We start from the raw sequence: 14,449 nt of genomic DNA, 5'->3' as shown, positions 1-14,449 counted from the left end.
AATTTGTTTTACGTGAGTCATAAATATTAGTTAAAAAAACTTTTTAAAATAATTCATTAGCATTGTCAAGGAAAAATTTGAAATCATTATTTTAATATTTTTTTGAATATATTTTTATATAAGACACATAGGAGAACAATCCTACCATATCTAAAGTTGCTAAAACCATTCCCACTGTCACATCTATGTTTGCCTCATGGGAAAATTTTAGGCATTGTGTTTTAGTTTAAAGTGTGCGGTTGTGGGGATACAAGGCGTTTCAGCTTATTCCTTTTCAGTGGCTGACCTCATACCTGATAACCTATCTGGGTTTGATTATAAATGTCCATGGACGGCAGTCGGCACATACCATCAGATGGAATGCATGTTTCTTTGCTATTTCTATAGTACGAGTAGATATAATACAAATTGATGTAAACAATTGAAATTTTATTCATCCAATTGCATAGCTACCTGCATTATTGATACGACGCCAAAATTTAAATACCTGTTTGAAGGTGGTAGAACCCTTTGTGGTTCGACTCCGGCGGCACCACCGCCACACCTATTTCTACCTAATAACAGCAGTGTTAGGCGCTGCTGTGTTCCGGTTTGAAGGGTGTGGTAAGGGAGATAGACTTTTCCGAGGCGTTCCAGCTTAGTCCTCAAGGGTAGCGGCGCATCTGTGGCCGACCTCAGGTAGGAATATCTAATCCTATCTGGGGTTGATTACAGATGTCCATGGGCGGCAGTAGCCACTTACCATCAGGTGGACTGCATGCTCGTCTGCTATTCTCATATTATAAAAAAAAAAATCTGTTTTGAAATAATTTTAATTTTCACACACTTCAAACCAAAACACAATACTGATGGTAAGTGGCTACTGCCGCCCAACCGCCCATGGACATGTGTAATCAACCTCACGTAAAATTATTTTCCTACTCGAGGTCGGATAAAAACATCGTGAGGAAACCTGTATACCCGAGAGATCTTAAAAAAAATGTTCTCCCGTGCCCAGCAGTGTGACAGTAATGGGTTGACGACAACCCGAGGTCAACGCAGATTTTTTTTAATATAGGAGTAGCAGACGAGCATGCAGTCCACCTGTCGGTAAGTGGCTACTGCTGCCCATGGACATCTGTAATCAACAACAGATAGGATTAGATATTCCTACCTGAGGTCAGCCACAGGTGCGCCGCTACCCTTGAGGACTACGCTGGAACGCCTCGGAAAATTATTTCTCCCTTACCACACCCTTCAAACCAGAACGCAGCAGCGCTTAACACTGCTGGTATGAGAGGGAAACAGGTGTGGCGGTAGTGCCGCCGGAGTCGAATCACAAAGAGTTCTACCACGTTGATGCGTTGCAATCACGTCTTTATTCACACATGTGTAATATTTTGTATGTGTGAATAAAGACATATCCTAGGCCCAAAAGAAAAAGCACTTTATAATGTTCTATATTTCTTCAGTAATTATCTTGGTAAGCACTTTTAGGCTGTTATGTGGTGTTTTGCATGGCCTTCTGAACGCACGCCAACACATGATTTATGTCCTACTGTATGCCAGCGGCGTGAAACTAAATGTTTTTACATACTTTTTATTAATTTGCTATGTTGGTTTTTCTTTTTTAGGGTTCTGTACCCAAAGGTTAAAAACGGGACCTTATCACGAAGTCATAAGTCGTCTGTCACAGGGTTCTATCTTTAGAAACGTAATAGATAGACTTATGAAATTTTCACAGAATGTTTAATGTATAATGGTGGCCGCTATATCAACAAATACTAAAAATAAAAAAATGTGAGCCGTCACGGGACGCCTGGCAGATGTGAAACATCGACATTATTTTGTAAAAGTAATATGCAGAAAATAACATATTGTGATAGGAACTAAATATGTCATAATGATAAAATAAAATATTACGATTTTTTTCCAGATAACGATGACTATTTATTGAATAAACATTTATTTTCATTAAATACAAAAATTTACGAATTTATTTCAAATCGTGACTACTTAATTCGCACAGTCGATTGCGCATGACGCGTCGCCACACCGTACACACTACTGCATATAGACTGTACAAATATACCATCGTATAGCGTGGCGACACGGCATGCGTCGCCACGCCAGAAATCGGTTTTACGTGCGGCTATAGATGTTTCGCATCAAAAATAAATCTTGAAAATTAATGGGCGTCACCATATAATAATAATATCTCAGGCGGAAGTTCATTCCACATCTTGTACGTTCGTGGCAAGAACGTCCGTGCAAACCGAACCGTGGAGGACCGCCACGTGTCAAGTTGGTGCGGATGGAACTTCATCCTTCGACGAGTGGTGCAATCGAGGAATGGTGACGTAGGCACCAGGTTAAATAGTTCCTTCGACCACACATCATTTGTAAGGCCAGTTGAATGGTATTAACAGAAAATACAATAATATGCATATATTTTTTTGAAAAACGAAATAACGAGTCATTAAAAACACATCGGTGTCATATGTGTTGGTCAATTACCCCTGTAGAGACCCCTGAGGATGAATTTGGGAACGCTTCGGATATGTCCCCTTATCACACCCTTCAACTGTAACACAGCTGCTGAACACTATACTTATTAGGTAGAAAAAGGTGTGACAGTGGTGCTTTTAGACTCGAATCTCAAAGTGTTCTACCACCTTCTTTCAGGCACTCTATCAACAGTATAGCAAATTCTTACCTACGTACGTTACCATATAGAAGGAAGTAAGTAATATGCCCAGGCTTAGAATCAGAAGCGTATAGTCAAACCCTTAACAGAAATGTCTAAATTTTTATTAAAACTGCTACATGGGAAACAGCACTTCATATAAACGCACCCATTTCATTACCATAAAACGCATAAAAGTGGTAAAGTAGGCTTTCCAAGAACAAAATTTTTAAACATAGAACGCGCTTTCATTTCTTATAAAAAATATATTTTAAAAGCGCCATAGAATAACGCCCAATTTCACAGTACTCCAGATAGGAATAAAAGGAATAGGTATAAAACTGCAGTGGAGGCGAAAAAGAAAAAATGGCTCTAAACTTCGTATGTAGTACATGTGCACATAGGAAAAATATAAAATACGGCGGGTAAAAAATATATAAAAGCAACAAAAATATATTATTCTCAAGACGAGTGCCCACACAGGTGCGCGTCTATGTGTTCCTGTGTTCGTGTGCGACCGATGCTATAGAGAGGCATGGAGAGTTGTTAGTACTATTTTTTTGTATTTCTAATATAAACAATATTTTTATTGGCAAACGAGGCTGCGTTCTGTCTGGTGGTAAGTGACTACAGCAACATAGTATAGTATAAGGGTTATATCTGATCTATCATAGTTGCGTTGCCATTCTGAGGGCTAAGATGGAAGTCAACCGGCGTCAACAACTTTTCATGGAAATTCAAGAACTGCCTGTCTCCATAAACAGGTGAGTAAATATTAAATGAATTCACTATAATTATAATTATTCTATGTTTTTAATCATATCGAACTAGCAAACGACCACGTCCATCTGATGGTAAGTCGTTATTGATGTCCATAGACATAATGATAAAATAACGGAAGACAAAGTTGGAACGCCTCGGTTAATTACGAGTATGTTTTAATTACCACGTCCTTCTAACTGAAAACAGCAGCGCTTAACGCTGCTGTTATTAGGCAGAAAAAGGTGTGATAGTGATGACACCGGAGACGAACCACAGACCAAAATAAAGGTGGCAGAATCTTTATTTTTTTGCCTTTTCATTACATTGCAAGTTTAGTAAAAAAACAATAATTAATAACAAAGTAACACATATTTGAAAAACGTAAATAATTAGTGTTAATTTCCAACATACTTTTATACCAAATGGTAACATACTAACAACATTATCATGTCAAATGTATGTCAGCTATGATTAATAAAAAAATGATAGGTAAGCAAAATGGAGATGTCTGACGGTGTGAAAAAGGAAATACGATTTATTACTGCAAGTAGCCAGTTGAAGTGATAATTGCTTGTAGCAAATATGGATGTTACCTTATTGCCAACTTATATCCTATTATAAATGCGAATGTAAGTTTGTTTGTTGCACTTTCATGCCTACTACATAATCAGTTGATATGAAATTTTGTACACATTCTGTCAGGAGTTCAAAGAACATTGTACATCGTTTTCTTTTTTTGGTATGCTTATTTAGTGATATTAATTAATATTGGTATAATTTTTCACAAATTTACATACAATGCACATAATTATTAAATGAAATCAGTAACAATCTATTAGAAAAATTGTCAATGTTTTCTTCATGGGTATGCAGGTCTTTTCATGATACACCGTTCACCGTTGCAGCAAGATATAATTAATTTCTAATATGCACATAACTTTGAAAATTCTGAGTGCGTGCTTTTGCTTGCGTTGGATTTCAGCCACTAGGCTATTACGACTTTGTCCCTGTAGTTCCGGGACTAGAATAGGGCTACGGTAACCCCTGTCTGTCGTAAGAGGCGACTAAAAGGGGGCTTCCGGGGTTGCGGGCGGTGACAGTGGGAAATCGAGTCGTCCAGTAAGCGATCCCTGGAAGGACGGCGGTATGTGTGGTCGCATACCGTCGTGAACACCAGATGGTGGGGGAGGAGCGAAAACTGCTCCCCCAGGGCAGGGCCCGATCAGGGCATCGCGCTTGGAGGACTCCGGTTGTGTTCCATCGGAGATCCCGGAGTTCTCCAACAAGCGTTGAGAACGGCCACCGTGGGGGTTATATTGCGGTAAAAATCCCACATAACCCGGCGTCGCTCCCACGTCGTCGGGTACCTTTTGAAGGTTTCCCTCTCGTTAAGGAAAAAAAAGGCTATTACGACTTATTTCTCTAAAACTTAACCTAAGCTAATCTGTAAAAACTTACAATCTGTTAAAAGATACACAGACAACGCCGCGCGCACGACCTAGTATGTTCGTGGAATACTTTTGTTATAATGCAATAAATTATTTCTTTAACCGCATCTGTTTCCTCTTCGTGGATTGTGTTGATGTCATCTTGTTTTTTGATATATCATCCATCGGTCGAAGAGCCCACCTGGTGAGGTGTCAGTGATAAACCGGATTGGTATTTGAGGTTGTACATTCCCTGAAGACTTCCCGTGTAGGTACTTCTATCAAACGGTACGCTAATTTGAAAGTCGTAGAACCCTTCGTGGTTCGACTCTGGCGGCTCCACCGTCACATGTATTCCTGCCTCATAACGTTGAGCGCTGCTGTGTTCTGGTTTAAAGGAGAAGCTGAAGGTGCTCCGGTGGTAAGAGACACATACTTTTCCGAGGCGTTCCAGCTTAGTCCTCAGGGGTAGCAGCGCATTTGTGACCGACCTTATATAGGAATATCTAATCCTATCTGGGGTTAATTGCAGACTTCCAAAAGCGACAGTAGCCACTTACCATCAGGTGGACTGCATGCTTGTCTGCTACTCCTATACTATAAAAATGATAGAAGTACACATACGAGATCCCTCTCCGAGTGAAGACTTTTAGCAGTGAGACAATAATAATAGATTGAGGAAAAAGGTTCTACTGTTCTGTATATTCTTTTTAGACTTATTTATCACTTATTTGATGTGCCATTGGAGCTTAACTTACGCCCGTTATTTATAATCAATCTATAAATATTTTGCTTACAACTTTTTCATAGTTACTACACATTGCTAATCGATCTATGGTAGGTGATAGGACAGATTGTTTATTAACAAAGGACATTAGAAATAATATTCAACTATTATATAATTAACAAAATATTTAGCATTAACATCGTCTCCACGTATTTTAGTATGAGCTATTCCTAGCGAGTAGACGCTAACGTGTGTGTTGCACCTTCCCGTATCGTATGAAGTATTGACGTGGATACTAGAAATGAGTACTAAACTGGATGGGACAATTAAATTTTTTCATTGGCAAGATTTGCCATTTCTTTCACTGTGTGATTAGTTGACTGCTATGTACATCTGTAATCAACCTAAGATAGAATTAGAGTGCTACCTGAGGTTGGAGACAGATGCGTCGCTACACTGTCTGCCTGAGGCCTATGTTGAGAGAAATAAGTACGTTCTTTATCGCACCAAAGTGATTATGAACTAAATCGATTTTTCTTATTCTAGAGCATGCAGTTTTTACTTTTTGACAAATATAACTGTTTTAGTATTTGTTTATGTATTTGCCCATACAAATTCAATCAGCGCCCCAAGCGGATTATATCAGAACTATAGTTGACACTATAGTAACGTGACATTTAATGTCTAAATTGACAAAATGGCGCTTTATGTTTTGTCTCTCTTTTTTGCGAACATGTGAGATAGACAAAACGACTTGAGCATTTACTCATTGTTACGTTTACTCAGTCTACTGAAGAAACGGAACAGAATAATGGATTGAGTAAACGTAACGTAAAATTGTGGGATGTTTTGAAAACTCATGGTAAGGAAAACTCTTTTTTGAATACGTACGTCGTGCGGAATGAAATCTCAGAAGTAAGTATACTATAAAATTCAAAATTTTAAGTTAGTCATTAAGTGATACTGAATTGGTAATACATAATTAGGTAATTGCCATCTCAAAATTACTGAAAATACAAAACATTCGTTTTAATTTATAGATTTTCTGGGGCTCAGCGAGACACTTTAAAATCCCCAAATTTTTTTGAAATGTGATAAATCGGGGAAAACCAGGACGAAGATTAGACAACTGCACAGGTCAACCCCACACAAACGCATTAATCACAAGTAGAACTATTATCATCGTCGACCTCGGGTAGGCCTCTGATCTTATCTGGGGTTGATTACATAGTATGTCCATGGGCGGCAGTAGCCACTTACTGAGGTGAACTGCATGGTGAAAAGCAGTGATAGCCTATTGGTTAAGAAATTCGGTCGCTCGATCGAGGGGGCCGAGGTTCACATCCCAGGAACACACCTCTTATTTAAAAAAAAAAAACGGTCAAGGAAAACATTGTGAGGAAATCTGAATACCTGAGAGATTTATTAAAAAAAAAGAAAGTCGCAAAGGTATGTGAAGTCTACCAATACGTATTTGGCCAGCGCGGTGGACTAATCCTAATCCTTCTCATTATGAGAGGAGACCCGTGCCCAGCAGTGGGACAGTAATGGGTTGATGATGATGAACTGCATACTCGTCTGCTCTAATATTATAAAAAAGACACATCTAGTCCCCAAAAATCTTACATCACTGTAAACCCACACATTCAAACGCGTGTACGTATAAAGCACAGCTCATATCGTACTTACGTCCTTATAGCACGCGAGTCGGTACACGTAGTGGAAAATAAAGTATGATGTGGAAATAAAAATATTAATAGAAGCCTGAAAAGCGTATTCATGTTGTATTGTAGGTTTGTAATTTTTAATAGCAAAATATAAATGTTAAATAGGTATAGTCCGCGCAAAACTGCTAGTCCGCTCTGAATATAGAAATGAATCGCGTCGCCATAGCAAATTGTATGACTACACCTGCTCGCAACAACTTTAGAGCAGACTAGCAGTTTGGCGCGGACTATACAGTGGTATATAAAAAGTCGTTATATAGTCTCTTGTTTACACCTCAATATGCTTTTTTTTATATAGAAGCAAATGAGCGCGCAGTCTACCTAATGGTGATTGGTAAGACCTATGTAACGCCTCGGATAAGGATATCTCCCTCACCACATTCTTCAAAGGGGAAAGCAGTAACGCTTAGCACTACTGTTATTAGGCAGAAATAGGTGTGGTGGTGGTGCCGCCGAAGCCGAACCACAGATCCGGCCACATTCGTACGACTGATAACCGATGGGGTCCTAGAGTGGAGGCCTTGTTTGGACAAATGGATTATTGAACGACTAGATGGAGTGGTGACCTAAGGACGGCGGAAGCCGCTAGATTCATACGGCTCAAGACTGTTATGTTCAGTAGGGACTGGCAAGAACTGATGGATGAAAGTATGGATAGATGGTTGTACAACCATTAAATTTTAACTGCCAACGGTTGATGAGAGGATGGATGGTACAACCTAAGGCTGATGGATGAATGGATGGTTCTACAACCAAATAAAAATCTATTAAATTAAATGTACTTTAGAAATATGCTACTTAAAGGGATGGATGACACAACCAAAGGCTGATGGATGGAGGGATAGATGGTTTTACAAGAAATAAAAAAATTATTACATTAAAAATATTTTCGAAAAATATGTTAGTTATTTTGGCCAACAGTACACACAAGCCTGGTACGGTCAGAAAATGTATAAAATATTCTATGAATTTATTTCAGAACATTTCTTACATAGAAGCAAAATCTTACCAATCTTATCAAAAGTAATTTTGGTGAAGTATTTCCTGATTTTATTCTAGAAAAAGAGAAATATAACTTTCTTCATGAAGGCCTCTGGGAGTTTCTTATTCTTCTATTTTTCAGGATAATTGTTCATATTAAGAAGGCACATTTAAAGGATCTCTGAGGTAATGAAATATTTTTTATAGATAACGGAAAATTTAATTCTGCTTTTCAGAAACTATAGGAGTATCTATTTTGTAAATGTTTTGCGGATACAACAATGAAAAACAATGTTTCAATCTATGGATAACACTCCACAGGACAGTAAAGTCCATTATTAATACTGAATTTATTCATATTTTACCCCTCAAGATCAAAAATTGTCAATTTGTAGTACTTATTCTGAATTTGTCTTTCTTTCTTTCTTTGAATCTTTGGGTGGCAAAACTTTGGAAAAATTGGTTACATTACATGAAACATTTCATAGCCTTGCAATTTCTAAGAGATGACAAAGAAAATTAATTAAAACGTATAAGTTAACCAAATTTATTGAGTAGGGCATCCAAATAAATGAAATTAAAAGGGGATTCAAAAAAACGTTATGTCAATATTTAAAAAGTAAATACAAGTAAGTTAAATTACAATAAAATAAAACTATAAAATCAGTTGACTTATAAAATGTATAACATTTTTTTTTTGCCATCACTTCTAACCTTTATTTTGCCGACGGTACAGCAATGCTTCTTCGCTATTATTTATAGTTTCGGATAATGCATTAGAGACCTTCTTTATTTAAAAAATACAATAAAATAAAATTCTAAAATCAGTTGACTTAAAATTTTTTTGCTATCACTTCTAACCTTTATTTTGCTGACGGTACGGCAATGCTTCTTCGCTATAACTTATAGTTTCGGATAATGCATTAGAGAACTTCTTTATGGAATAGAAAATTCCCATATCTATGTACTCGTACGAAAGGTTTCGTTCGTTCATTATGAAGTTAGTGACAGCAGTTGAGGGTTGTTATGGCTTCCTTAGAGGTCCTTAAAATGGTAAAATTGTCTTCGTATTTCTTAACATTTTTTTAAATATTGAATAATATTGAAGGTATTCTGCCACCCTTTGTGGTTCGACTCCGACGGTACCACCGCCACACCTATTTCTACCTAATGACAACAGTGTTAAGCGCTGCTGTATTCTGGTTTGAAGGGTGTGGTAAGGGAGACAATCTTTTCCGAGGCATTCCAGCTTAGTCCTCAGGAGTAGCGGCGCATCTGTGGCCGACCTCAGGTAGGAATATCTAATCCTATCTGTGGTTGATTACAGATGTCCATGGGCGGCAGTAGCCACTTACCATCAGGTGGACTGTATGCTCGTCTGCTACTCCTATATTATTAAAAAAAAATGAATTGGATATTGAATAAGATTGGGGTAGTAAACGTTGTTGGAGTCCTGATGGTAAGTCACTGTTGTTTACGGACATCTCTGAGGTCCTTATGGGGCAGGTTCTACCTGAAGCCGATCATGGATGCGTTATCACTTGAGGACAGAGATGGTCGCCTCATGTAAGTAAGTAAGTTTACCCTGCCACCGAAACACAGGACCGCTTGACGTTAGAAATAGGTGTGACGGTGGTACCTTCCCGGTTTAATCTTAGCTTTTCAACCAACTATGCAACTATCAATATACAATACACGTAATCAATAAATAAATATTTCCGTATGTTTTTGTTATGATGCTAAAGTTTAGATGACAAGTTTTACGTATCAACTGCGTATATTTAGATTAAAAAATAGTAATAAAATGAACTTGAGTATATAGGTTTATATATAAATACATTTTATATATAAATACGTACGTGAACGAAGTTAAAACATTATTATTAGAACAAAAGTATTTAGTTTTTTACACCAAGTCTAGCAAAATAAGACTGTAACAGTGACTGCATAAACTAGAATTTGTAGACTTTTTGCAAGTTCCCAAAAAGTCATCCAAAAAAGTATTTTCTCGACCAAAAAATATTTTCAATTTTAGATTAGATTTCTCCTCGATTTCTAAGCCTGCTAACAATAGATAGAAATTAATTTGATAAAAACCTGGTTAGAAACAAGATTTGGTGTCGTCTTATGTTTTATGTAAATGAAAAAAAGTTAGCAGAAGTATTTGATCGATAAAAATGCTTTGATCTGAAAGGTATTTTCAATAGATACTTTTTATGACAAAGGAAACGCGTAGTCTACGCTATGTTAATAATGGTGGTAAACCCCTTTGTGGACTTCGGAGGCACCACCGCCACCTTTTCTGCGTAATAAGAGCAGTTACGCGCTGCTGTGTTCGATTTTAAGGGTGTGGTATGGGAAACTAACTTATTTGAGACGTTCTAACTTAGTCTACGGGGGTAGCAACGCATCTGTGTCCAACCTCAGGTAGGACTAATCTTATCTGGGGTTGAATATTGATGCCCATGTATCATCAGGGATAGTAACGCACCTGTGATAGACCTCAGTAAGGACTAATCTTATCTCGGGTTGAACATGGATGGCAGAAGCCACTTACTATCAGGCGGACTTCATACTCATCTGCTACAAATATATTTAAAAAAAACAGTGTTCAAAGAACAGTGCTCTATAAAATCTCATTTGCGGAAAACTGAGGCCTATTTATGTATTAATAGGCATTTTTTATGGACCACGTGTAGGGTAGATGTTAGTTTTTTTACAGTAACTCATATTTCTTTTTGTTTGGAAATAGAAAGAGGGACGTTACATACAGTTGGTTAGGTATTTTTTCTATGTGTGACTTTACATTAAAGTAAATGTACTGTGTATTAAATCATTTTCATTTTTAAGGAGCAGGAAACCTTCAAAAGTACCCGGTGCCGTGAGAGCGACACGGGGTTATGTGGGATTCTCACCGCACCAAAAACCCCGGTTACCGTCCTCTACGCTGTGTTGAGGACTCCGGGACCTCCAAGGGAACGCAACCGGAGTCCTCTTGCCTAGTCGGTCTCTACCCTGGTGAGGATAAAACTCGCCAAGCCATCTAGTGTTTACGAAGGTATGCGGCCACATGTACCGCCGCCCTTCTCAGGGTAGCTTACCGGGTGGTTCGAGCTCCCACTCTTGGCACCGCGACCCTAGAAGTCCCCTTTTAGTAGCCTCTTACGACATGCAGGGGATACCGTAGTCCAATTCTGGTCCCGGAACTACAGGGACACTGTATAATATACCTATTTTATGTATAACGATATATTTTATGTATTACAACACTGTTACACTGTTGACATAAGTATTTCCTTGAAAGGCGGCTTCACTCTTATTACTTCGGGCTGTTAAATCAAAAATTTCGCTGAAGATTTGTGGTTCCATTCCAGAGGCAGCACCACCACCTATTTCTGCCTAATATCAGTAGTTTTAAACGGTGCTGTGTTCTGGTTTGAAGGGTGTGGTAAGGGAGACATACTTTCCGAGGCGTTCCAGCTTAGTCATCAGCGGTGCATCTGTAGCCGACCTCAGGTAGGAATATCTAACCCTATTTGGGGTTGATTACAGATGTCTATGGGCGGCAGTAGCCACTTACCATCAGGTGAACTGCATGTTCGTCTGCTACTTCTATATTATAAAAAATAGCCCTTAGGTATGCGTGTGATCATATCTGGGATTATCTTGGAGCTTAGACTACAGTCCACCGCGCTGGCTACACATTGGTAAGCTTCGCACATCACTTAAAACTTATTTTCTCTTCTTCTACTTTGTTTTGGGTTTGAACCTCGGACTCTTCGAGAGACCGAGCTTTAGCCACTAGCACTTCTATAAAATACAAAAGCCGTTAAATACCATTTATAATCCACCAATAACTATTCAAGATGTGTACACAATAAAAATTACAATTAAATTGCCATTTTCCTGAACGACAGCAGCATATCCGGTGGACGTGCAAAAAGTATGTAATAATATCGATTGGTATTGACAGCGATAAATGTATTAATTTATTGACCATTATATGCTCTTTATGGTACAATGCGTGTAGAATAAAACAGATAAATTAATCAGTTGCATGGTAATTAATAATTATAATTTTTATGTAATAAACTGTAATACGTTGGGAAATGGTCATTGACTTCCATGAGTTTCTGTAATTGTCCTCAACCCATTACTGTCCCACGGCTGGGCACGGGTCTCCTCTCATAATGAGAATGATTAGGCCATAGTCCACCGCGCCACCGCGCCGTCCACTGGCCATATACGTATTGGTAGACTTTATATACCTGTGAGATTCTTAAAATAAATCTTTCAGGTGTGCTGGTTTTTTAGGATGTTTTCCTTCACCTTTAAAGGAAGTGATAATTAATTTCTAATACGCAAATAACTTTGACAAATCAGAGGTGGGAATTGAAACCTCGGACTCCTTGATGAGAGGCCGATTTTTCTTAAATACTAGCAAATATTATAATGAAATGAAATATATATTTATTGTATAGGCCAACGGCGGCACTTACAAATTGTCAATTACAATATTTTCATAAACTACTACCGGATCGGAACGCGACCTCTACTGAGAAGATCCGTTAAGAAACTAAGTGGGTTTGTCTTTTTTAATAATAATTAATCTCTTTTTCCCTTTCTTTTAAATGTTTTTGCATAATCATAAGAACAAAAACCCGACTAAACTATAGTCTATGGTTACTCTTGTAATTTTAGACTAATCCAACGACACCACAAATGTTAAAATCCGTTTATCAATTCGGCCTATTATATACATAGATTAGTTAAGATTACTCACTTCTAACAAGAAAATGTACCCAGTTTTGAGAATTGAAATAGTTGCGTAAAAAAGTTTTGCCACGTCTCCGTGCTAAAATGTACCTAAAATATTTGAAATAATTACTTATTTATTATGTAAATTACGCACTATTAGTTATTTATTCGTAAATTTTCTCTAAAACTGTTTTTATTTGTCAAGAATTCAAAAAAAGAACTTACTTATAAGCCATTTTTGGCTTCATTCAATTTCAAGGCGGCGAAGTATCTTTACTAATCTATGACTATAAATAATAATAATATATCTACATATACTAGAGAATAAGTCATACATACATACGATCGAAAAACATTACCTCCGCTGTCAGGCAAAGAAAAAACAGCCCTTTCCCGCCTTATTACAACTCATTTTACATTATACACTAACAGTTAAGTACTAGTACTTGCAAAACTAAGGACAATTACAATACAATAAAAAGTATAACAATCCTACTCTACAAATTGCTAGTTTATTACTAAGTTTTTTTTAAAGTTAAAGTTGCAAATAATTATTTAGTCCACCTGATGGTAGAAGTCCACTGCCGCATAAGAACACCTGTAAGGTTAACTGAATACAGAACAGATGTTCTTTTTTAGATATAGGAGTAATAGACTAATATGTAGTCCGCCTGATGGTAAGCGGCTACTGCCGTCCATGGACATCTGTAATCAACGCCAGATAAGATAAAGTTCCTACTTGAATACGGCCACAGATGCGCCGGTAACCCTGAGGACTAAGCTAGATCGGGAAAGTATGTTTCCCATACCACACCCTTCAAACCAAAATTCAGCGGCGCTTAACACTGCTGTTATTAGGTAGAAACGGTTGTTGTAAGTTCCTACGTAAGGTTGGCCACAGATGCGTCCCTGTCCTTGCAGACTAAGCTATAACGCCTCGGATACCTAAATATATCTCCCTTACCACACACTTCAAACCTACAGCAGCGCTTAACACTACTGTTATTTCATAGAAATAGCTGTGGTAGGTTCCTACCCGAGATCGGCTATCAATGCGCTGCTACTCTTAAATACTAAGCTGGATTACCTTTGAAAAGTATCTATGTATAGTCCTCGCCAAACTGCCAATCCGCTCTGAAGTTGCGCGTAGTCATACAATTTGCTATGGCGATGCGATTCATTTCTATATTCAGAACGGACTAGCAGTTTTACGTGGACTATCCCTATATATAAACGCTTTCTACACTCACAGCCCCACGCTAGGATTTCCTGTGTCGTAGGTGCCATGGACAAACACATAGACATTTACACATACACCCAGACCCAGACACAGAAATCTAAATTCATCATTTAGATATCTGTCTGGCCGGGGATCGCACCCGGGACCCTTTGCGCGTCATAC

General features: G+C 38.0%; 1 protein-coding gene across 5 annotated transcripts in view; it reads right to left on the bottom strand.

Moving 5' to 3' along the window:
• LOC140754665 (zinc finger protein rotund) overlaps positions 1-14,449 on the bottom strand; it is a 239,842-nt gene that overhangs the window by 176,754 nt on the left and 48,639 nt on the right. The gene's annotated exons all lie outside the window — the stretch shown is intronic.

This window comes from Epargyreus clarus, unplaced genomic scaffold (assembly GCF_041222505.1).
Source record: "Epargyreus clarus isolate Ecla_fem2 unplaced genomic scaffold, WU_Ecla_fem_2.2 ptg000031l, whole genome shotgun sequence".
Lineage (NCBI taxonomy): Eukaryota > Metazoa > Arthropoda > Insecta > Lepidoptera > Hesperiidae > Epargyreus > Epargyreus clarus.
The sequence above is the reverse complement of the archived record's forward strand: the minus strand, read 5'-3'. Positions and strand labels throughout refer to the sequence as shown.